We start from the raw sequence: 26,459 nt of genomic DNA on the forward strand, positions 1-26,459 counted from the left end.
TTTTGTGAGCAGGAATTGATATCACTAAGTGGTGTATGAGATGATGATACACCTTTATTAGATTAATGTATTTTCACCAGAGGTTTTAAGAATATCATTGAATCCATTTGAAAAGGTAATGACTTATAACTAACAGAAGGCAAAGTCTTCAACTGTATTTTGATTTCAAATTTTGGCATCTTGTATAATTATATATATTACACTAAATAATCTATTACACTGAACATGAATACTTCATTCCAAATCATTACAGAAAAGTGTGTGTGAATATTTCACATATCATTTTTTCTTTTGCTTGTGGACTCTGGGATGAGAATTAGAAAAATTTCTTCTTATGGCTAATCGCATAAATCCCCAGGATCTAATTTATGTGACTGAGTATGAGTTCAGCAGTCTAGTTTTAAGCATCTGCTTTTGGCTGTACTGATCACTAGCATTCTTTTCTTATTTTAATGAATAATTTAACCTTTTAGTTGCTACTTCTCTTCAATTGGACTAATTTCAAAAGGAAATGGTTGCACACTGTTTCATGTAAACAATTATTTTCATCATATTTTCCCTGAGACCAAAATAATGGCATGTGAATATTTGCTTTTTTGTTTTTTTTTTGCTAGAGGACCAGAAAAAAGTAGTCCAAATCTATGTTAATGTTATTTTGTTCAGCTTTAAGTAGTTTTCCGCTCTTCTTTTCACTCTGCAGAATAAACCAGACCCATCTGACCCAGAGCCAAGAATAACAGTAATGTCTCCTCTGTTTTTTCCATTCTCCTCCCTCTCTCACAGAAATAAGAACAATATTTTTCTTCATTATTTGGTAAGCCCAAACAAGTTAAGGCCCTGCATCAAATAGTTTTTGAACCCTTTAACATTTCTGAAGTATGATAACATATTTAGTGTTGATAAAGTGACGAATAGTTTACTTATGTCATGCTTGTAAAAGTTTCCGTTGCCTTTATTGGTGGTTGGAACCACTGCCAGAATGCCTGAGTAATCACCAGAACAGCTATTGGGCTGCACATCAACTCAATATTTGCTTGTGCTTTAAGTTGTGGTTATGTTTGTGTGGGAGCTTAAAACAGTGTCAATAAATGCTGTGAAACCATCTTTATGTGGAGCACAATAGTAACTAAGGCAGTGTTCACTGTATTGTAATGGTACACAAGAAATACGCTCCTTACCACTTCTAAAACATGACACTGAGCTAAATGTGAACTTACATTATTTTCACTTTAGTAGTTAATGTTAGTGAAGTCTCAAAGGTTTAAAGAGTAAAAAAAAAAATATTCAAATATGCTTGTGTGTTAATGCAAGAAATAAAATATACTATTATAGGTTAATAAATCTGGCCATATTTTTTTAATTCCTTTTTTAAAAATTGTTTCCTCTTTATTTTTGCATTAAAAGCCCAATTAGTAATACCAATAAAAATACCTGCTGTGTGTTTTTATGAAAAAAAAACCCAACAAAACAAAGAGGCATATTTGAATTCTAGCTTGTGGTCTAGATTTCACTTTTGGAGAGGATGTTAGGGATGAAGTGACTGGAAGGGTGACACGTTTGGTGCTCATTCCTGCTGCTGGCAAGAGGAACAAAGCAGGACATTTCAATATTTTAATTGCACGTTGAAGTAAGAAGGTGGAGGGGAAGAGTGGGGAAACAGACTCAGTATATACTGCAGTACAAATTTGCACACATATGAGATCTCTGGTGTATGAGCAGCAGCTTTCACAGCCATCTGTTCTTTTGTTGGGGCTGCGGCAACTTGCATCAGTTTCAAATATTCGCTGATGTGGGATAAACATGTTTAATAAGCCCCTGCTGAAACCATAGGTTACAGGAAGTCAATCCTGTATTGTTCCTAGACAAATCTGAATGATTATTGTGGTGTACATCCAGTCCACAGGCTTTTGTCCATCCTTTTTATGGGGAAGATTGTGGCTGTTTTGACATGTTTATCTGCTTGTATTGGCATATTTAGAGATCAGGGAGTTTTACTGCAGGGAGAGGAGGAGTTCTGCTGTAGCTGGGGTCAAGAGCTTTGCCCTTTTAAGTGGGGAGCGATCTAGGGAGGGAGCAGAAATTGACAATGTGATGTGATATTTCTTTAAAAAGGAAAAATGGGTTTGAGAAGGATACAATCAAAATTGCTCTCACACTCAACCTCTGAAACTCTGGTGGTGTCTAATAGCTGACTTGGACTCTGCAGTCTTTAGACTAGGAGTCTGCAATTGTCTCTTATCTGTCAGCCAGCCCTATGGCAAGAGGGTTATGATGCAAACATCTGGGTCTAGTGCTCTCTAATGCAGTCTGCATCCCTTCAGATAAAATCCATCTCTTTTGTTGTCCCTATAAATTAATATTAGGGAAAGATTTAGCCCACATCTTCTCTTATTGAATTTTACCAAGTTCCTCAGGCAAAACATCCAAACCAAAAAAGATTGTTAGTGCTTGAAAGTAACTTGTGTTGGCTATTGATTATTCTCTGTGGTATGGGAAAAGATGGGCCCCTTGGCATCATCATAATTATGCCTTTTTCAGTCTTGCCTGTCTGTGTTGTGTGTTGCCACCACCCCTCTTTCAGATTCCTGTAACATATTTCATTCTGGAAATGTAGAATATTCAGGCAGAAAAGCTTAATTGAATATTACTTTCTAGGGGAACACTGACTTGACCATGTTTTCTCTTCAGACCTTCACTCTGGGCTAGCATAGGCGTCGGAAGATAATACTTTTATATTTAGTTGGTGTTGTTAGCTTTCTACTAATTTCTGATTTTCCGTAGTTACCTCTGATTTCAGAGCATCTGTCTGTGACTGTGAATGTGTTGTCAGAAGTTGCTAACAAGCATGTATAAGTGTGAAAACTTAAGTATCAATATTTTTAATCAAACTCATTCCTAAATTATCATAGGTTGTGAATGAATAAGTATCTAGTTTGCCATTACAGTTCTTCCAGTGATGTCCCTCTTGGATAGAACTATGACCACTCTATGACCCACTGACCAAGATCTGGCTACAGCAGATGTTTAAGTGTCTAAAATACAACAAAAAGACTGAATTGCAGAACTCAAACTAGCAAAAAAATTCTTCAGAGATGAAAAACATCAGGCTTATATATTTTCCAAGGCTTACTTAAAAATTTCTGAATGCAATGTTGTCTTTTAAACCTTCAACCATAATTTTCTTAAAGGTGTTTAATCTAAGGAATGTTAAGTATTACTCCATGACTGGTTGTTCATTTGAGACAGATCTGAAGAGGGTATAAATGTAGTTGCCTTACTTGCAAACATCTCAGCAATATATGGCACATTAGAGCACAGGAAGCTCCTTACTGAAATAAATGGCATGGTGACAGTTTGTTGCATACTTAAATCAACATCTATTAAAGGACTAATAAATCTATGATTAAATTAGAATCTTTCAATCACACACAATCAAGCCTTTTGTAGCTGCTGAAAGCATATATGGTAAATCCAAACTATTTTGACTGTTTGTGCTCTGCAGGATGCAGTTATATAAAAATTAAGATTTTGTCGACCCAGTCAAAACAAAATTAATTTTTCCTAACCCTGAAATTATGAAGATGATAGTTTGATATAGTTTGGAGTAAAGTGTAACTGATGATTGCCTTTGATGAGAGTGACTTTAGCTCTGTGTCCCTTCTTTCAAAGGATCCATCAGTGTAGAAGTCAATTTCTGGGCTTAACTATTAAAGTGCACAAGTTTGAAGTTGCTTAATAAATGCAGACTATTATAACTCAGTTATCCAGTAGCTGTATGAGTGTATCCAGTGTGGTGAAGATTTTCAGACAGTGTTTTGAAAGATGTTTTTGATTTTGGTAGCCAAAGGTTTTTATATACTTACTGTCCCCATGCAGCTGATCAGACTTCAGTGGAGTTTTTTGCTGTGTAACTCTTAGAAAATCAATCAAAAACTAAATAAATGGATTTGCTGCATTAACAACTGATTCCATTTAATGAGGGGTTAAAAAGAAAAGATGGTGCTCTTGAACACCTGCCTGAACTAGCTGGTATTCCATGCTAACATGGAATAAAACATGCAAACCTGCAGATGTCTGAGTAGTCTTTGAAAGGTGTTTGCAAAAATAAGTCTTTACAAGAAATATTTCAGTTCTAACCTAGATAGCATCTAGTTACATAGAAAAAATAACTGTATGTGGCTGATTTGTATTTAATCATGAAACAAGCCAAAGTCACACTGATGAACAAGCAGTTGTACATGCACAATTTAAGCCTGTAGGTCATGAGAGCTGGGGATTTTAGGCTTTGGGATTAATCTGATTTTGTGTTCTAATTTGCATATTAATGAATATGCACCATCATTTGCATATATGACATGATCTCTAACATCAGGTCTTAGCCTAACAACATATTTCCTCAGCAAGAAGCCGAATGACTGTGCTTTAATCTTACAAATGCTGGAAGCCAATGCACTAAAACTAGATAAAATCTCTGTACTGTGAGTAACTGGAGGAAAGTGACCCTGCACCTTTCAGTCTGTTAAAGCCATTTGTAATTTCTTGGAATGACTCCCTTCCCACAGAGGTAATATTTGGAGATAATATAGAAGGTTAGAGCTCCTACATATCTTAGGTCAATGCTCTTTTGTCGCTGGACATCCTTCTGCTTTCGTAGTTCAAATCCTGGAGCAAACTGGACCAATCACTTTTCAGTAGTTTTCTAGAAAGGCTCGTGTTCAGCTGCCTTTGGGAAGAGGATGACACACTCCCAAGAGCTGTCCTGTTAGGGTACTTCCTTTAACGTGGTGACAATTCCCCCCTTCTGTCCATCCCCAGCTCCACAAGCTTTCAGAGGTCTGCGCACAGGCCGTGCCTGGGGCTGGCAGGAGCAGGGCTGAGAGTGGGAATGAGGGGCTGCCTGGGCTGGGATGTGATGAGGGACAGTGATCTGCAGGGCTAACAGTGGGGACTGTGTGCTGTCAGGAGCCCTGTGTCTGGAGAGACTGGGAGACACAGCCCCACCAGTAGGCTTTTGTGGGATTCCTGGTTTGGGAATACTGAAGGAGTGGCTGTGCCTCTTTATTTTGGCATTATGTCCATTTCCCAAAACACTGTCCTTGTTTTTATTTGTTACAATAGAATTTCCTGACTTTTCACAGTCTATTGTAACTAAAGAAATTCAGCCCTGCTTTGGTCCAGCCTCCACAGGTAATGGTTTCCCAGGGCTCCTACTGCTTGTTCTTCCCAATTGCTCTTGTCGGTGTTTGGCTGCAGACTTTAGTCTGTGTTTTTCTTGAAGAAGTGATACCCAGCTTCTGCTCCAATAGGTTTTAAGAGATACTGGATGGAAGATGAATGTACCATAGATTTTGCAAGACTCAGAAAAGACTGAGTGAAACTCACTGAAAGAAGTGCAGAGTTAAAAAAATTCACCAGAATAAAATTATTCTGATTAATTCAGCACTTTTATTGCATTTTTATACTGTTTCAAAATGCCTGAGATGAAAGGCCAGGCAGTGGCTGCTACCTTGCTTCTAGAAAAGCAAGCAGGAAGAGGAGTTGGAAAGGAAAAGCATGTTCAAGTCTTTGGCTTAAATGATGAGAAGTTTAGATGGAAATGAAGGATGTTTCTTCATACCCTATCTGACACAGGAAGAAATGTGAGACTCAAAAAGCTGATATGCAAAATGTAAGGAATACGACTGACATGAACACTTGTATTGTTTGGCTGGTGTGTTGCAAAAGTGTTTCAAATTTTTGTTTGTCTATTTTTGTATATTGTGTCAAGGAAGTCTGGAATGTTAATGTTTTCTGTGAGATAATGAACAGCTGCTTAAGGCTTATTTTCTTGGCTTTTCTAATGAGATTATTGTTTTTTTAGATCTTTTAGTCCCCATAGAGTTGAGAAGAGGTGAAGTTTCATTGTTACAATTTGTTTAGGAGCTCTAAACATGACCTGGGGTTCTACCTCTTAGGTATTAATAACCATGGAGCAAAAGCACAGATGCTACATCCCCTCCTGCTCACCTCCAAATGTTCCATACGTAAATAATAACTTCCTTCCCCCCTTCCCAAAACAGGAACTGTGGTTGTAGCTCAAGTGTTTTCTGGTTAGGCTTCATTGCTGCAGCTCTTTTCTGCACAGGAATGTTTATAGACTCTCCTGGCACCACACTTGATAACGGAAGTTGCTGTTTCTGCTTTGGGTAATATTTAGTTGATTTAATTAAGTGCTTAACTAAGTGTCCAACAGGTCAAGCCCAAGTGTTAAGGTCTGGTTTTGTGGGATTTTTTCTGTCCTGTTTTGGGTTCTCCCACTGTCCTGCTCCCTTCCATTCCCTCTCTTGGGAAGTGCTGCCCAGCTCCTGGCTTTACTCGGTCACTGCCAGCAGTGGAGCGATGGAGCCTTTCCAGAGCCAGCAGAATGATGGGTTGTAGGCAAATGCTTCTTACTGGAGCTTTATTTGCTGAAACAAATATATTTGGGTGGCCTCACCAAAAGGTCAGGCTTTTGTTTATTGGCAACCTAATCCCAATCAAAAGGCCAAAAGAATTCTCCACATTCTGGAGGACTGAGCCTGAACTTGGTATATTTCAACCAGAAGAATGTTATTTAAGTTGCTGCAAGTTTTAGGATTCTGGCCCATCCTAATGTCTCATGTTTGTTTTAATATTTTAATGAACCTCAACAATAAGAGAAACCCTCAATTAGTAACTAATAATAGGAAAGAAACGTTATTGTTAGATAAATATGTTCCAAGTGAAACACAAATATTCTTCCTAGCCTACACAGACACTTGATAAAAAAATATTTCCTCAGTATGTCTTTTTTCTTTAGTCTGTATTTAACTGTCAGATCTCCTGAGGATCCAGCCAGAAAAGAGGAAAACAGAGATACATCACACTTAGAGTATTATACTTTCTTCATTATCTAAGGTGCTGGCCTGTCTTTCAGTAGAATTTGTAATAATGATCCATCAGTCCATCAGCCTTTTTTTGGAAACCATTGAAAGCTTGTGAGTGGGTTCATGCCTATTTCCCAAGGCAGCAAATTGTGTTAAAATTAATGGTCACATTATACTTCAGAAGAAGATTGATACAATTTTTTTGAGGTGGGATATTCTGTTTAGACCTACATAGTATCACTTGTAATTTAAGTAATGGCCCTGCCTGGTACCTTATTAAAGACCTTTTGTACTGAAAGATGGCACAAAATGGCAGCATATGAAATAACCTAAGCATCACTGAATAAGACAATTTTCTAGAATGCTTGAAAATTGGACTAAATGCACTATGAAGGACAGATACCAAATCTCATTGCAGTGGGCTATGTCAGAAATAGGCTGAGTGATGGGACCTGAACTGACAGATGTACTGAAAGATATAATATACTTATTGTTTAATCATGTGGATAGAGCAGAAGATGGAAACATTGAGAATAAGAAGATTACAGTAAGAACTCATGCTTAATCTGAGCAATAGCCTCTGAGGCTTCTTAATCTACTAGGGGAATTGTATAGATGCAGTAAATCTGACAAGACAAATAAAAGAATAAAGAATCTCGTAAGTAAGTGAAATTCTAGATTTTAATTTTTGTTATTCTGCAAGGGATTAAGGAAAGGGAAATAAAAAGAGGCAAGCAAAAAATTACTGCTGTTCATGATGTAGGAAACATGAATGAGTCTAAGATGTGCCATTTTTTGCTTTTGGAAACTTATTAATTGAAGGCTTGGAATGCCCTGCTTTGACTGAGGAGTCAAGAGTGCTGCTGATTGACGTAGTTTGTGGTCAAATATTGCCACGGTGTCAAAAAGCCTCAGCTAGGTCTGAGTAAAACGTGGTGAGTATCTGTCTCTGTCCCACAGAGCTTGTGGTTTAAAGGTTTGCAAGAAATTAAAGGATGTAAAGACCTGCTTGAGAGCTGTATGGCTGCTGCCCCTAATGATATGTGTTGGGTAGGCAGGATTGAAGTAGTTCAGTTTTAATCAATGTGGATGATGTGGGATGGGTGGGAGTGGAGTCAGGAAAAAAGCAGTAGGTCTTAACATGCCCATCTTAATAATGGTAAAATGCGAATACACAAAACCAAGTTTTTCAATGATCATGCTTGTATGGGAGTATATCCATATTACACTTGTGGCCACAGAAACCAGGACAAATAAATGCAAATGAATGTCAGTAATCTCCTGGTAGGTGCAGGGGCCTCAGAAAAGTTTCCCCTTATGTACTGCAAGAATACACTGCTTATTGTAACGTGCTCAGAAAATCATAAAGTAGAGTAATGTTTGCAAGCTAGAGAATCATATAAGCTATTTATTACCACTAAAATAAGCCAGTAATGATGGGATCTCTGTAAAGTAAACACACTGCTTTCCCTGACTCGTGTGTCATTCAGTTGTTGAACAGTATGCTCACTTAAACAATTCCAGCAGCTTTTAAATGTTCTAGGAAACATCTAAATTACATCAGTAGGAAAGGTATTTTAGGAAATTTAATTAGATACCAAAGCATGCAGGTGCTTGTAATTTAATTGCTGAAAAAGGAGGGATTGCTAAACATTAAAAATATTATTTTTATTCATCAGCTTTTGCTTAATGCACACTGGTTCCATGAATGCTAAGTAGCAGAATTTTTTAGCAGAGATGTTAATGAACACTGCAATAGACAGTTAAAAACTATACAGGTTTTAAGTCTTCTAAAGTCTATAGTATGTATATGATACAATAACTAAAATTCTTCTTCAGGTTATTATGAGAATCCTGGAAAGATTTCTATCCCATCCAAGTCCAGAAAATCTCGTGCCTTATATGAGTTCCTGCAGTGTTGAAGACTTGTAAGTCATAAGCATTCAAACAATATAAGCTTAAAAAAAACCCAAGTCACTTCTACTATGCCTTCCTTGGTATATGTTCTAAAAATTTCAGCTTCCACTTCTTTTTCTTTTAATCTCTCTCAATCCCTTCATCTTCCTGTCATCTTGATTTATCCTGTGTCCCTGCATTTTTCTGAGTTCCTACTCACAAAAGCCTGGCTTGAGTTGCCTCTGGAGGCAGTGGTGAAAGGAAGCATGACTGTATTGTCAAGAGGAACCACAGAAACTTAGGATCCTTCTGTGGCTGTTGAAAGAGATGGCCAGAAATCATCTTTGTAATACAGTAAACATTCATAGGAGTTGGCAATCAAAGAGAAATTTTCTGTCTCCTAGACGTCTTGTCCACTTGTAAAGTGAGAACTTGAGTGTATTGCTTTCCAGACTGCAGCCACTGCCCTACCAAGAAAAACTTCAGGACTCATTCTTTCAGATCTAAAAATGAATCTAAAATATATTTAATTAAAGCTTGTAGAACTAATGATTTCATCTCTCCTTTCCTTTCCTCCTATTACCACAAACAACATTGGAATATCTTCCCCAGGAGAGCTAGCACCAGTTTATTGGTTCCCTTACTGCCATTCTGACTTGCTGAATTCCATGCTTTCAGTACAGATCCATTAACCCTGCCAGGGAGTGCCCTGCAGAAAGCAGCAGAAGAGGAATATTGCTGTATTTCACAGTGACATGTAGTAAGACTCCCTTCATCCTGAGAGGAACTGTTCTGATTGTGGTATTTGGACAGTCATTTTGGAGTGTGAAAGTGTTTTTGTGTTGAAAGATGAGAGGAAGATTATATTAATGAAAAGATGGTTCAAGGTTAGTTCACTGCCCAAGCATTTGTGACTGAATGATTACTGAAAAATGTTGTTAAAAGCCTTCAAAGTCACCCATCTCTCTGCAGTTGGTGCCACTGGAGTTGGTGTGTCTGAGAGGCTTTGTTTTGTGCTTGGCCAGCTTTGTGAACACAGTTCCTTTAAATACCCACCTACATTCTGTGAGTGTCATTTTGATACCTGAGGGTTCCACACTAATAGTGATCCATCTACTATTTCCTCCTCCCTCCTGGCATTGCCATAATGTTCCAATGACCTTTTTTTTTTTATTAACTATATGAAAATACCAGAGAATAGGTTTTCAGTTTCAAAACTATGGTGCAGATGAAAAAAATCACTTATTTTTGTATTACTTTTTTAAAATTTGGTTTTGTTCCTTTAAAATTAAGACTATAATGAAAAATGAACTAATAAGGAATGTTTAACTATTAAGTACCTATAATCCTAGACTGCTTTGCTGTCTGTATTAAGCTTATTACATTAAAATACACAAATTATTTATATTTCAGGATGAATGAGATGAAGGAACAAAAGATAATGAGATAATGAACAAAAAAGGAATCAATTATCTGGATACAAGATACTAAATAATCACTATGCAAACACCATCAAAATCAGTCATTCTCTGATTGGTTTGGTTTGTCAGTTCTCAGTGTTTATACAATGGATTCAGAAAAATATAGCATCCATGGGATTATAATATTCAAAACAGGCTTTGAACCTTTAATCAAGCAGGCATTTAAATGTTTGTCTCCAAGTAATGGGAGTAGCCAATATAATGCAGGCAAGTCTTTGGCCTATAGTACAGGCAGAGTCAGGTCTTCTGTGGTTGTTAGCATACTTTAAAGCAGATATGAGTAATCACCTGCTTAAGACTTATATTAGCAGGGGAAAAATGAAGCCAGATGATTTAAATTGGGTTTTCATGTGTTGAGAGCCATTGTGATTATTAGAAACTCTTTAGAATAAATAAATTCTCAATAAATTTTATATATAGAAATCTTATTTACAAGAAATATATGAAAAAATATTTTATTTCTGTATATTGTTATTTCCAAAAGTGATGTAGATTGACATCTGCCTTTCCAGATTCTCTTTCCTGCAATATCTATACATTTTTGCAAGTTTGTTCTGTAACTGTTTTGTAGAGCTAGGCATGGTAAGGTTTCATTGTAAAGAATCATTTCCCACCCTTATCTTAAGGCTCTTTCCTAGTGTACTGTGATACAGAAATGGTAAACCCTTCGTTTGCTTCCATTTGTCACTGAATTCATACAAGAAATCTCCAAAACAATGAACAAGGAATGAGTGCTTGCCAGTTTATGTTCTGATATGATCTGCTTGAATTTTGGTCCAAATACTGATGCAGTGGAGAGTCAGTTCCATCAGCTGTGCAAGAAATTTACAGCTACAGAGTGCACCTGTTGTACTCTTTCTGTTCCCTCTGCCTTTGTGGGAAAAGTTGCTGATCTGTGATGGTTTTTTCATGGAAAACTGTACAGCTGGAAAGATCAATCTTTCTTGCCAGCTATTTAATTTCTATGCCTTTATGCTGCATAGAGTTGAATTGTTTAGTTAATGACTTAAGTTTTTTTTTGTTTGGTTTAATTTTATTGTTTTGGTTTCTTTTTTTTTGTGGGGGGTGGGCTTGGGAAGGCAGGGGTGCCTTTTTTGGGCTTTTGTTTTGTTTGGAGGTTGTTTGTTGGCTTTGGTGATGACACCTCTGTGGAAAAGTCCAATTCAAAACAAAATATTTAAAGCCATAAAAATATTTTTTAAAAAGATCCTGAAACAAATATGTCTTGTCATGTTTAAACCCATAGAAGTATCCATTAGTGGAATCTACAGTGTCAGGGTAGGTAAATTGGCAAAGAATTGTTGGTTCCTTAGACCACAGAGTATTATACCAGTGAAGATTCAGTTCATTTATGTCTTTGATAAAACCAGTGGAATATTTTCCACATCCCACAGCTTGTATTCTGAAGAAGGGAGATGAGGAAGAACTTATCAGTAGATAAGACTTGATAAGCCATAAGCAAAATGCATGTAATCAGCTCCCAGGAACATTCCAGTCATTTAGTGCCCCTAATCAGGGTTTATGGCTCAGTGAGATGAGTGTGAAGGTTACTAAAGCCATCGTGAAATAAAGAAAAATGGAGATAGTTAAAGCAGATTTGTAGTCATTTGTGATATGTGGTTTTGCAATTAACTTGTGCTGTTTTCTTTTTATGAACACAAAACACACAGACTCTGTAATATTGATTGGCACATAGCAAATTGAATCTATTTACCTAATCTTCTTAATGGTTTCTGCATTAGATGGGGGGCAAGACAGCTGAATATAAGAAGGTGAATCAAAGCAGCTGTCTGTTTCCTTTTGTGACATATAGAATTCTAGACTGCAAGGGGTGTTTCAGTGCTACACGACTTATTTCATGAGGCAACCTAAAGAGACACTGAGAGAAAATCTCTTGTTTGTGAGAAAACAGCTTCAAAAATACTACCATAAAAATCCCTGAAAATCACTGGTTGGAGTAAGATGAATTAAGATTTACATCATAGTTAAGTCTCATTAAGTTTCATTATGTTTTTTATGTTCTTACTGAAGATTTATAAAAGCCATTAACTTACATGCTGCAATTCTATGAAGACGCATCCTTCTGAAAAGAAAAATGGTTATTTTTTGGGTCGGCTTAATGCCAATTTATATGTGGCACATGTTCAAGGCTTTTATAATTCTTTGTGCTCTAATCATGTCCCAGGTTCTGTTCCTTACTGTACAGTTAAGCTGATAAAATTGTTCTTAAGATGTTTCTAGCTAAGATACTTTTAGCAGATTAAGATGAATAAGCAGGATGAACATCTGTTTAAGTGCACAAAGAACCCTGTATTCAGCAGGCATCTCCTGCAGCCACCTTGGAAGATTTCTGCTCAGAGAATTTGAACAAATCCTAGTTACAGATGATACTTGTTACCATCACTGTATGGTTATTTATAATGTCATTATCCACAGGAGCTCTCCTACATCTAGATGTGTCAGAGGACAAGGAAAAACAAAAATTTGCTCCAAATTAGGAAAAGCAGCTTGAATATTCTTGGAAATGCATCAATAAAAAGAGAAATCAATAAAATAAAGGTAAAATAAAGGTTTGGTAGTTATTCTAGGATCATCTGTGCTAATGATTGGAACCAAGTCAAGTCCCAAAACCATGTTTGGAGTAGAGATTTTTCACTTGAGGGTGCACAAGGGTTTTCAGAATTCCTTGGGAACAGAGGAATTTTTGAACACTAGAACTTCAGGATTGGCTTAAGGAAGATTTACTGAGCTGCTTCTTTTTTTGTTTTGTATAAAAAATGCTTGGGTTTTTTGCTTGCAGATGTAATAACTGCAGTTCAGATTATTCACAAGTTATATAATGTATTTTTTTTCTGTCTTTTAGAAGACAGCCTGTTGCTTCTTGCCTTCTTACCAGTGGTCTGAGGTTTTGTTTTTTCACATGTAATAACTGACAGAAATGGCTCAGGTTTTGGGTTGTTTTGTTTTTTGATTTTTTTCCACATAATTCCTAATGGAAAGCTGTGTTACTTGTGTTTGGGAAATGATAATACTTCCTAGTAGAAACAGAAATCTGATTTTCCTGGAAATTACTGGGAATCATTTGAGTGCTCATGTGCAGCAGCCTCCTGTACATCCTGTACCTGAAGTATCCCAGTTTTTAAAGTTGGTCAAAAGGGTCTCATCCATTGTTACCAAGGACAATACAATATCTGTTTGGAAAGATCTCAGAAAATCTTCTATGATAATTCATCTCCATTTCTTCTGAAAATTATACTACCATGATCTGTTTCTGTAGGACTGAAGATCAGAAAGTTTGACAACTAAAGATGGTCTCTTCAATAAAATTCCGTTTAGAAACTGAAGACAAAAACTGTATTCAAGGAGTGGTTCCTCAGAACAGAGACAGCTGCAATAACATCTTTTGGGCTGATGTTTATGACTCGCATCTCAGAGCAGACATGAAAAAGATCAGGATGCTCTTAGTGCTCAGTAAGAGTGTAGAGCCGTGCAAGAGAGTACTGATTTTATATCTGGAGAGAAGAATGATAGAAAATAGTGTTTTCCTGTACTGCTTCTCTTTCTTTTTCCAGCTGATTGATCTCAGAATTTTAGGGAGGTTATTTAGAGCATGAATAAGAGATCTATTAATACCTGGGCTGAGCAGCAGTGTCCTGCTGCACAGGTGACACCTGTAATCTGCACTGGCACATCTGGAGGAGCTGAGCAGCAGTGCAGGGGGCAGCAAGAGCTGCTGCTGTGACTGGCAATGGCTCTGTGCTCACACCCACACCTCCTCCATCTCTGCTGGCACTGGGAACCAGCCCAGCTCCAAAGTATCTTGGCTGTCACTCTGCACTTTCCGAAGGTCCTGCTGTTAGAAAAAGACTGAGGAACAAAGAAGTGACCAAACCTTAAATTAGAAATGATATATGGAAGTTTTTACATAGGAAATAATCTCTGTGCTTCTGTTGATTCTGCCTAATTCTGGGAGAGGAGGAGGAGGCTTCTGAATAGTGTTATATTTACTGTGTTAAACTCCTTCTCTGAGGCTTGGACATGGTACATGCTTCCCTGAGCAGGCTGCAGAAGGGAAGGGAGTGTTTTCTGTGCTTTTAAATTGCACTCAACCACTTTTAATTCTGAAATTTTCTATTATGCCTGCTTTTAGTTATTGGCATAATATTACCTGGCTGATTTGCTGCTGCTTGGAAAAGGTATAGCTCTGTTTCAAATCATCAAGAAGCACTTGAAGCAATTACTCCTTCACCTGATTTTGTGATGCTCTCTGGTCAGAATGGAGGTGCAAGAGTGAGGAAATTGATGATAGGGGAGCAGGGAATTTTAATGCACTCAAGTTAAGCAGATGAATAGCTGTCTCTGGAAAAGCTGGTCCATGCCCAGATCATTATGCAGTATAAAAAGAACATCATCTTACTCAGCAGGTTTCCCAGTTATGTAGAGAAGAGCTCCTCCCTGCTCCATGCTAGTGAAAACTAACACAACCCTTTTTACTCTCTTGAGGCTGATCAGTCAGTCTAAAATGACTCACTTTTCTCTTGAAACCACTTTCAGAAATTGTGTAAGGGGAGAGGGCACGCTAAGAGCAGCAGAAGGAAAAAGGCTTTTTTTTTAAAGATGCATTTCCAAATGTAAATGAAACCATTTTGGAGAAGTCAATCAAAATTGATGTTTTCATCAAAAATGAGACCTTAACTTCAGTTAGTTTGTTTAGAATTAGGGTTCTTTCTTACTGTGTAGCACACTGACCTTTTACATTTATTCACTTTAAAACACATGTATTCATACATGTATAATTTAGACCTCCCTTGTTCTGGAGGGTCTAGTTGTCTTGGGGGATTCAGCAAACATTTTTCAGAAGTGTATGTAATTTATCTTTTAATATAATGAAAATTTGTAATGTTTTGGGAATCTGGAAAAGTTTTATGTTGTGAATTATTTAATCTCTTGGCTACAAATTTCCTATAAGCCACAGTTTTTAAATCTTTTGTTGATGTGAGAGAAAAAAGTGACAAAAGAGACAGCACTTGTATAACCTGGAAAATTTTGAAATAATGCATGAAAAATACAGGTCTCTGTTCCTGTTCTTTTGTTAAAGCATGATTAGTTTATTCTGTCTACTAATTTATTCTACATGATGCAAAAGCCTTCACACAACTGAACAGTATCCGAGCTGCTTTGCTGTGGTAGTTCCTGTACCTGCAGAACATATTTATTTAGGTGGTACCCTGGCTTTGGTGTGTTCCTCAGATAACAGCACTCTGTAACTGCAGCTGAGGTAGAATTGTCATGTGAAGTACCTGAAGGCCACTTGAGGATATGTTGATAGCACACACCACCACAGGTACCATGGAATAGTGCTTTGCACCATCTGGGAATAGCTTTGCTGTCAGGAGGTGCCTGACACGGCTGTTCCAGCACGGGGTATTTATCCATTCACTCAATGTACAGGATAATTGCAGGCAAAATTAACATGTCAGCTTGAACCAGCACAGAAATTCTTTTATTCCAGAAGGGTGTAGAACTTCTTAAGTATAAATAAATAACTACTGGTGTTTAAGGTTACCAAGAGCTATATATTTGCTGCTTCCTGAATTTAAAGGCATAATTTTGCACAATTTTCTTTGAGAGTGGACGTAATTTAGCTTTCAAAACTTTTGTTCCTTCTGAATTTTGCTTGGCCTCTTTTCTGACCTGAGAAAAAATTGCAGTTGATCTGAAAAATGCTGAAGTACTTTCTCAGAAGTTGAAAAGAGATAAGAACATCCAAAAAGAGGATTATTTCCCTTCACTGTGCTTCTGTTTTTTTACAGTAACCTTGAAGAACTTGGTGCAATACATCTCTCTAAGCCCCATCCATGACTGACTATATGCTAACAACTCCCTGCAGGTAATTAGCCTGGATAACCATTTTGTATTTACACTTAGCAATGTATGCAAAAAGCTGACAGGAGCACACACAATTACCCCACACCCATGAGATAGGTGTTATCAAGACAAACTAACTAAACTCTTTTTTCCATTGGCTGAAAACAAACAGTGAGTTTGTAAGGATAAGGTGAGTTTGAAGGGAGTGGTGTGAGGAAGGAGAGGGATTATATGTAGGTTAATTTTAGACCAGGGAATCCATTTTCCTTACACTCTCTGTGGATGAGGATGATGGTGGCAGACACTACTTCAGGAAAGCATAATCTGAAATTTAACAGGAGGATCCTGTCTCTTTACCCACTGGCTATGTTAAAAACATATGTCTGTTAACACACTTGGATTAAAGTTGGGCACTGTTAATACTGCCATGCTGATCCTTCCATTTTAGGAAGCATAAATAACACCCTGTTCTTTTAGAAAAAAACAAAAAACCTTAGATATATAAATAAAATGTATATAAATAAAATTGGGCTCCTTTCCTCTTTTAATAGTCTGAATCTCTTTGTCAGGGTGTGATACAATTTGTGCACAAAAAGAGGAAAAATAATTTTCACTTTTTTTTCCTCCTCTCTGGTGGCTAAAAAATGCTGACCTGGTGTTTTATAAACATGCTTGTTTTCAGTGATAACTAAGTATCCAGAACCTAAATAGTCCTGTTTGTGCAGCCAAATCCAAATCAGTATTGTATTAAATCATTTTCTCTGTATGTCTGGATTAAGATTATCCTGTCTCACAGAGCTACTGCTTGTACAGAGCTGCACTGTGTGTCTACTATGTGCAGTCAAAAAACCATGTTATTAGAACTTAAATATAGTTACTTTTTAATATACCATCATTAAAATGACTCTCATCAACTGAAATGTCAATATTCATGTCATTGTTAAAAGTCACTCCATATTTTCCATGAAAACTTTAAATGAGACAGCACAGACATTCTTTGGTGAGGCATGGGATAAGTTTGTGTGTTTGCTACTTAGATCGTTCTTCCCCAAAGGTGCTGACCTCGACTTTTGAGACCTTTTCAAAACAAGCCATACTCATAAACCCCAGAATTTAGGCTTGTCTTCCTCAATGGGGTGGGTGTCTGTTATCTATGTTAACATTGTAAATTGAACCCAGTCAAACACACAGCTGTCACCTGAGGTGGTTACAGTTCATGTAAGTGTTTTAGTATACCTCAGAAATAATTTCATCTGTAGTACAATAGTCAACTGTCTAGCAGGGAAAAACAATGTTCTAATCACCTTCCTGGGTTATTATAACCTTGGCAATCATGAAACTCGGGGGAGCATGGGGTAAGGGATTGTTGATTGGACATAGAGGTTTTTCTTCCAGGAGGTGGTTTGACATCACATGGTCACTTCAGAGACTCCTATGAAGCTGTCAGATGGTGCCAGCTTTTTGGGACAACCCTGCTGTATTTGTGTAACTCCCTCAGCCGTATTTCCTAAGGAACTGCTGCATTCTGAACCGGTGTCAGAAGTAGTCTTGTGCCCACAGCGGGTCTCTCAGCACTAAAGGTTTCTCTACCTTGGGATGCCTTGATCTCTGCTAAGAGAATTGGAATTGATAATTCTAGGGCTATTTGTATGTAATATCCCACATTACATCAATGTGTTCTGCTGTTATTGGTGTGACTGGTGCTCCCTTTCCCTTCTCTGCAAGCCTGCCTTCAAATATAATTCCTGTCCCTTTCAGTCATCTTTTCTGTCTGCCAGTAAAAGAGCCCTGGCTCTGGGAATAAACATTTCCCTGTTTGAGTATTAGAAACAGCTGAAGAGGCTGCCTGCTTTTGTGCAGCAAAGTGTGAAGAGCAGTGCCTTCTGTTGGTATTGCTGTGCCCTAAACATACAGGGCCAGACTTACAATCTTTGGATAGAGCTGCTAAAGCCATGAGTCCATCAAAACCAGGAATTATGTGCAGAGTGAGCAGGTGTGTTGTGGTAATCACAGTCATCATTATCTCGTAGCTGACACTGGGTGACCTATGGAAATTCACTAGCAAAATAACTTGCAGTTCTGTGAATAGTTTTAGTCTCTTTTCCTATATTTTTCTTGGCTATGAGCTCCATGGCCTGTTTGACATTGCTGTTGCACAGCATGGAAAAATTTCTGCTTTTTTTTGTTTCTACTAGTGTAACACTGGCTGATGGATGGGGTAGTGAAAAAGGAATGCAAAAGGAAGCTTCAAAAGTCTTGTGCACAGATAATTTGGGGAAAAAAAAATCCCTTTGTGTCAAGGGCAGAGCTGTGTGTATAGGGAGTAATAAATTAATTTTATCATTAATTTTATTATAATAAAAATTGCAGGACTTAACCACAAGAACTGGTTTTGGTAACTTGCAAACTAATGAAGAAATTTATTCCCTTTACTCCTGATTAACACATTATCATACATGTAGAGGCATGTTTATAATTCTTCAAGGATTACTCCAGTTTCTCCAGAGACTTGTGGATGAGTAACTATGGAGCCAGCTTGGGCAGGTTGCAGTTTGCCTCCCACAGCAATGGAGCAGCCAGGACAATAGTGTGGACTCCTGGAGAATGCAGAAGTCAGCTGTCTGCTTCACCCAGACTGACACCTCTGATGAGTTGGGCTAGCTCCCAGGAGTGAGGGCTTCTTGCAGTTGTGACTCCTTGTTCTGTCCTCCCCCTTTCTCATTGACACAAGGTTCAGCAATATCAGCCACAAACGTGACTATGGAAACTTGGCAGCACAAAGTCCCCAGCCCCAAGTTTCCATGGTGGGTTGCAAACTCCAAGAGATTTTCTGTGAGCCAACCCTGGCTGTTGCACAAGAAAATGCAGCTGTGGTTTGTCATCTTCCCCCAGATTTGCCTTTGGTACTAAACAAACTGAAGACAAAAAATAACATACAGACATATTGCAGTGAAACAGAAGTCTAAACTTCTGCTACGGAAGTGTAACACTTATGACAGGGAAACTAAAACATGAGTTTAGAGCACATGAAGCCAAATATTTCTCTAAGATGCTGCAGCTGTGCAGACAGTCACACAGTTAAAGAGAACTTATCTCTTTCAGTGGGCTTAAAAATTACTGTTAAGGCCAGTTTGGGAATGAGAGAGTGCTGGAAATCCAGTTCTTGTCTCCTTATGCACAGGCTGACAACAGTTAAAGACCTTTCTCTCTTTCTGAAAACAGGTCTTCTTTCTTTATCCACTACTAGTCTTTTTTTCCTATAAAATTAAAAGCTTCTGCTTTGCAAACCATTATTAAATTGTATCTCTACTCTGTAGTAACTAGCATTTTTCCTCCTCTTTAAATGCCTCCAATAGTGGCCACAGATCTATAAAACATAAGAAATGTTCATTGTATGTGCATCCACAAATTCATTATTTCCTCCTCACACTCAGCTTTGATGGATGCTGCATGTAACTCACACAAAGCAGAGTCAGTATCAGTGTGTATTAGTCAAATTAATTTCACCTTTTTTTAGCTCCTGGGGTCAAAAATCCAGCATTTTCTGTTGAAATGTAACACACACCAGTGTTTGTGTTCTGGTCATGGTTATCTCCCTTTGCACAGCCTGGAGCAGAACATGCTAATGGCTACATTTATAAAATGTAGCTGTAACTGCAATAAGTGGTAGTGGAAGGCAATTTTCCTGATAGTCTGTGTTCTTAGCCCAGATTAATGGCTAACCAAATATACTGCTTATGCTTCTCTTATCCACAGTTTCAGTCTCAAGCTGAAAGCTTGCAGCACTCACTCAGGTTGCATGTCACTTTTGGAGGTAGATGTACTTTAGCAGCCTCTTATTAGCTGGAGATTTGGAAAGCAAATGGTTTGGGGAAGGATGGTGTACCGCAGAATTTTCTTTCCATTCTTTAAGGATACTATGTATATGTATACTCTATATATGCAAAGCAATAGAATACTTGACAATTTGAAATAGAAATGTGAAGGGCTACCAGAAGAGGAACAAAAAGAGAAGGTAAACATTACACCCAACCTAATTTGATCCAAGATTTTTTTCTAGATGACATTTCCTGTAAAGTTCTGTTAATCAATGTTTAAAATTGTATTTTCCCAGCTGCTTTACTTCTTTAAGGTTTGCTACCCCACTTCTCTCTCGTGAGTGCTTTTCTGTGCTGCCCTGGATAACTGTAAAATCCTTGCTGAGAAAGAGGAAACAGCAGCTGCTTGGTGTGTTCTTTGTGTCGAACACCTGCTGCTGGAGACGTTCTCAACCCTGTGCTCCTTCCCAGTCTTAGAACAAAACCAAGCAGGATTGTGCAGGCAAGACTGGGAAATGGGGAACGGTGCCTGCTAGAGAAGCAGTCTCCCTTTCTTGGTTTAGGAAAATGACTCTTCAGATTAACATGAGATTGGGGATTGAATCCAGGTTCCCTGGGTCTAGCCTGATGCCTAGTCCACAAACGACAAGTAGTTTGGAAACCATAGTTTCCAACAAGTCTACAGTCAGACTTTAGGAAAATCATTAGAATAGTTTCCAGTATTGTCACTCTAAGATTAAACTTTGGATTTCAGTTTTATTTTGCTATGATTAAAATCAAGTGTGAAATTCTGTAGTGTGAAATTGAACTTATTCCTGTTCCTAACTAATTAAGGTTTACATCCCTAATACCTGACAAGTTGGAACCATGTTGAGATCAAAATAACAGGGAAGAAAACCAAAAATCTAATGATTAAAATTCTACTGGTTGGATAGAGAGAGTAATAGTACATAAATCTGTGAAAACTGTGATTAAATTGAGCCTTGTGCCTCTCTTTAATCTGCTGCCATGGCTGTCCTTGCTGTAATGCTCTCCAGGTGTTCAATTCTTGTCTTGTTAAGTGTTTGTTCTGATCTTTGTTTTCTGTTCCTGCAAAGTTTTTTCAATTCTTTCTACCTTTTGGGGTCACCAGCATTGACCAGGGGACTAAAAAGAAAACATTACTGTTCTGGAGAGCATGGGCTGGATGAAATGATGGCTCTTCCTTGTCCTGATGGTCAGTAGGAAATCCATAATGTACACTGCTGTCATGGTGGGAAGTCCTGGCACAAGGATGTGTGGAGCATAAGGGCTCAGGTACCTGGCATCCTGAGGTGTTACATGCAAATTCCCAGGCACAGGCTGAGTTTTTTGTGTCTGAGCCATTGTGTCATGGAGAATAATTTTCACTCCTGACTGCAGAGAGAGATATTAGAGAAAACCCCAAACTTTTTAATGTTTATCTCTTTAGTTAATGTTAATCTCTTTAGTGCGGGTTTCTTTTGTGTAGCCCAGGGGGACCCAAAAATGTGACCATTCTTACAGGCCTCAGTGTCAGGAAACCACAAGCTTGGAATGAAGAAAAATGTAACATAGGAATTGAATATTTATATTTAAATAAATATTTATATATTTATATTTATATAATTCTGCTTTTTTTTTGTATATTTCTGGTAGGGAAATAATACTTTAGATTTGGATCCCAGAACTGCTGTTTTGGCTTGGGGAATAAATATATGCAGTTAAATGAAGTAAATAGAAAGCCTGAAATTTTGCTTCCAAGGAAAAGCAAAATCATCCCACAAAGAGTAATATTTGTGAATTGGCTTAATATCAGGTCAAGCACAGAAGTTTCCATAACTCTTCTGCAAGGGCAAATGTTAGTGATGATTTATGAATTGTTGCTTGTATAACATGTACGCTGGAGTTTCAACAGATTGAACACAGTTTTGCTATGAAGTGTTTGTGATTTTACAGTCCCTGAAGAGTTACCACATGTGATAGATGTAGAAATAACAATCTGAAGAACTGCAATAAGCATAGGAAGAAGTGAAAATCACAGCTATTGTGAGTGGCAATTAAAGATTTTTAAGTTCTTGGGCTAGAGGGCCAAGATCTTATTATTTCTACCTGCTTCATCTTCTGTACAGATATTTCCATGTGGTTCCAGTTTTCCCTTGGCTGGATCAAGAGAAGTTGCTCATCTCTGATCAAGAGATCATCTGGTCTGTGTGGGTCTGTCTCACTTCAGAGCCTGGGTTTTTCTATCTTTCTGCATCTCTCTGAAATTTCAAAGAAATAGTATTTGGATTTCAACCCCTTTTTCTCCTTGCTGAGGACCTTGCTGCTTGTGCGGCTGCTGTTAGCACAGAGGAGCTGCAGGAAACAGGCAGTTCTAGCAATGGAAAGACTGTTTACATATTACTGTGTTCCTTCCAATGTTTTCCTTTTAAATGACACAAAGCTATGCTTCAGAAGGTATGGCAGGCTCACAACATCTCTTCTATTTAGTTTAGCTCCCCAGTTCACTGTGTTTGAAAGCACAAACAATTCATTTGAAGAGAGCGGAATACAACTGTCACAGAACACACATTTTCTCCTAAAAATGTGTTAATGTGTATCTAAATAAGGTTCCTGCACACTGTTTATTGTATCAGGGTCAGAAACATAATGTTTAGAGCTCCCATCTGGTAGAATTATTTCACACTGCTCTTGGTTCAGGCAACTTCTGGTTCAATTTAGCTGAATGTTTATGTGTCAGTCATAGAATCATCAACTTTTGCAAACAAGGACAAGTCTGTAGTGAGGGACTTTTGCAAACAATTATTTTTTCTCTACAATATATATAGTTCTTTAGAAAAACTGTGTAAAGAAGGCTTCACTCAGATGCCTAGTAATGCATTAGAAAATTGAACTCTGGAAATGCATTAGAAAACTAGATCTAAATTATTTAGGGTTCTGCTCTCTTTCTGCTAATACCAGTGAAGCTGCTGGCACTTTCTGCTTTGTGAGATAATGCTCTGCTCAGGTGCAAGTCAGATTTGGACTCAAATAACTGAGTTTGAATAAAGGAAGATCTTTAATATCTCTGCTTTTTTTGGTCTCTTGCCCTTTGCAAGACGAGGAAGAAAAAATTTCAACCACTGATTTGCCCCCTAATACAGATGCAAGAGGTGATTTTTTGTCATCTTTGTTTTTGGATTTCACTGCTTGACTCCTAGGCTTTTTCATTTGACAGAATGCACTGGAAGCAAAACAAAGATGGTGTCAGCAGAATTCCAGATCCTGAAAATTAGTGATTGTCAGTGGTGCTCATGATGTGGTTTCCAGTTCCATGTAATGCACAGTAGGACAATGCATTTCTCTTTTGGGCTCTTTTTGACACTCTTGAGCTGTAAGGTGTGGTTCAGATGAAAAGGCTGCTGTGTCTCAGGCCAGCCAAGGATGGTGAGGTCTCAATTCTCCCTCCTGTGAGCTCCAGCAAGTTTGTATTCTGCCCAATACACTGCAGCAGCTTCAAAAGAAAACCAGTTAGTGACTGTGGTGAGATCAGAATTAACACTTTACCATCACTGTAGCTGTAGAAGCTCTCTTTACTCTTGGTCATTAAGTCTCAACTCCAGCTGAGCTTTTGCTTTCCCAACACCATAACTTTATGCCTGGACAATCCTATGGAACCATCCATATACCTCAAGGGAAAAAAAAAGCAAAAGTTTTCTTTTTAGAAGTGTAAGATGTCTAGAATTATTTGAGCAGTCTAGAGACTGGATATGTTGGAAACATGTTATGAACACTGCGCAAAAAAAGAATCCAATTTCTTCACCAGTTCTCTTTTTAGTCCTAATATTGGATTTTTCTGCATTTGATCCTGCAAGATGCTGAGCTTTCTGACCTAGTTTCAGTAAAATAATATTTTAGGCATGTGAGCAGACCATAAAAATATAATAAGCTTTCCTTAATATTTCAATTTTATGCCTGCCTGGTTTCTGGATCATACACTGTGCCTACAACTTTCATGATGATTTCCAAATTTCATGTTTGCATGTGATAGCTAGTCAATGTTTTGTTTTGATGCAGCTCTTCTTTTACTCTTGTGTACATCTGGTGATTTAGATGATGCAGCAAATTGCCTCAGGGCTGAAAATTGTTAAATCTATGTGCCCTGGTCAGCAACTCACTGATTCTCCTAGATAAAATACTTGGAAAACACAAAGTATTTCACCTCAGTGTCTTACTTTTGGGGCTGCAGTCAGTGTTCCTTTCTGAAATCAGGATCTGACCCAGTGTCCTGTTTTATTCTGGAGCATTTGCTCACTTGTGATGTGTCACAGAAATCACTTAAAAAATAGTACAGATCCTCTGGGTTTTGTTTGAACTACTACTGTTTGGCCTACTTTCACTCATCTGGTTACTTTTTGGTTGATTTTTTTTTGTTGTTGTTTTTGTTTTTGTTTCTCCTTAGCTGCCAAGCCACTGCTGAACTTCATGGTTATCAATTTTTTTATGTGTCTCTAAAGTGTATCATTTCTCCAGCCTTCCTAGGATCTTCACAGAATGTTATATAAATGTGAATGTCCACATGTTTAACAGCCCAGTTTTAACACACTTCTACAGAGCATTCAGTGGTGGTATCACAGTAAAATTATTTCCAGAGGTCTTCAATACAACAAATAGTGACATTTTTTTCTTATATTGCTAGCACTGGTGACTGCTTTCAAATTGTCTTTACCTTTGGCTTCTTTAAATAACTCTTTAAATGTGTTTCAAGGGATTTAAGGGTTTTCAATAGTTTGACTTTATGGTTGTGGTTGTTTTCAGTTATGTGTTACATCAGTAGTTCTCAGGTTGTGCTCCCACACCTGTTTCCTACCTAGCTGAGGTGTCACAGGGACTGGCCACAGGCTGTGTGACAGTGGAAGCCACTGGCACTTCCCATACCTCCACATGTCTGGAGAAGAACTGCCCGAGTCCCTGAGAACACTCAGCAGTCGGGTGAGTGGGAAGCAGGTGTGTGACACGGAGATGGAAACCTCACCTGAAGTCAGATTTGCTCTTTTCAGTTCTGTAGCCAGTCAGGTAAGCATTTCTTCAACAGCAAATAAACAGAATCCTCCCCAAAGAGATTTCACTCTCTGATACCAAAGGGAGATAAGAACAGGCTGGTTCTTGACTTAATTTTGAGGTGTCTCTGATTTGCCTCCTCTTCTGGGTGTGCCAGAAGTCAACGTTGAGGAGCTGGCCCATGAATAAGGTAAAGCACTTCTGTCAGCTCTACTCCAAAACCACTGCCTTATGTAACACAGGGGAATTATCTGTCTAGTGCCTGATCTTTCAGTGCTGCAGGTGGAACAAGGGGAGTGCTCCCAGTGGTCTGAGGAATTCAGCCTTGCCTCCCCATGCACACACACTCTGTAAATTTTCCGTTGTTTACACCTGTATATTTTCTTTTTTCTCCACAAGGCCTTTGCGTTCATACAGTTGGATTATTTTTCTGTTATGTTTGTTTGTGCTTGTGTGGTCAAAGGAGTCTCAGTTTGTCAGTGTGATGCTAGATATATCAAGGTGGCAGAAATCTGAGGATGCTAGCAGATAAATATGTTTTATGCATGTGCCTTGGTGGTGTAAAGACTGGGAAATGATGATTCCTCGTGACAGAGTAGGTTGAACAGCACCGCCCTTCTGCAGTACATTTTGCATTTGAAATGTTAATTACAGGTTACTGGTTTACTGAAAATGTAAAGGGGATGTGCACCTTAAATGTAGGTCACAGTGCTACACACAGAAACCTCTGCCCTTGCAGCTGCAGATATGCCAGGCACTCTCTCTGGGGGCAGCAAAGACAGGCTACACTTGACCTGATCTGCATCGTTCACTGGATCCAACATCTGCGTCATGATACCAGCGGTCAGGTGTTTCATTTTCCCCTTCATTTTGTCACTTTGTCGCTGCCAAAAGAGGGTAACAACAGAGTGTGAAATAAACCAATGAAATATGCCAGTGATTTTTTTTACATTTGCATCTGTTAGATGGTGTTGGTTTTTGTTTTTTTTTTGTTAATGGTTATTCAGGAGTCACTCAGCAGTTAAAAGGAAAAACTTTTAAATATTTAATGTCTCTGAACTGCTCTAAGACTGAAATAATCATGTTTTTGCAGCATTAGTTTAACATAATGGACTGTGAAAAGAGGCCAATGATTACGTGACCGTTTGAGAGTCAAAATCACACCTAAGTCAAGTATGTCAGCAAACAATGACTTGATAAAAATCAGGATGATGAAAGTACAGCATAAATATCATCTATATGAAGTAAAATATGGAGTACATTGAATTTGCCTTTGAGTCAATATTAATTCAGTAAGATGAGGCTTTGCAGACTGGTGTTCTAGTCATTATTTTTCATCTAAAGGATGTGGAAAACTTGAGATAATTTCTTTACTCTTCCTGCTCTATACTGTAATTGGATGTGCTGAGCAAAAGATCATAAATTGTCTTTTTGTCAGTCTTGAGCAACAGGTACATAATGGACTTTGCCAC

At 38.1% G+C, this 26,459-nt stretch overlaps 1 long non-coding RNA gene across 2 annotated transcripts in view; it reads left to right on the plus strand.

Annotated features, from left to right (window-relative positions):
* LOC111933496 (uncharacterized) overlaps positions 1–26,459 on the plus strand; it is a 458,147-nt gene that overhangs the window by 33,200 nt on the left and 398,488 nt on the right. For both annotated transcript variants that reach the window (XR_015274593.1, XR_015274594.1), the window contains exons 3-4: positions 8,724–8,812; positions 16,075–16,151. This is a non-coding gene — a long non-coding RNA (uncharacterized LOC111933496). The remainder of the gene's footprint in view (positions 1–8,723; positions 8,813–16,074; positions 16,152–26,459) is intronic.

Source organism: Cyanistes caeruleus, chromosome 10, assembly GCF_971803275.1.
Source record: "Cyanistes caeruleus chromosome 10, bCyaCae1.hap1.1, whole genome shotgun sequence".
In the NCBI taxonomy this organism is placed as follows: Eukaryota; Metazoa; Chordata; class Aves; order Passeriformes; family Paridae; genus Cyanistes; species Cyanistes caeruleus.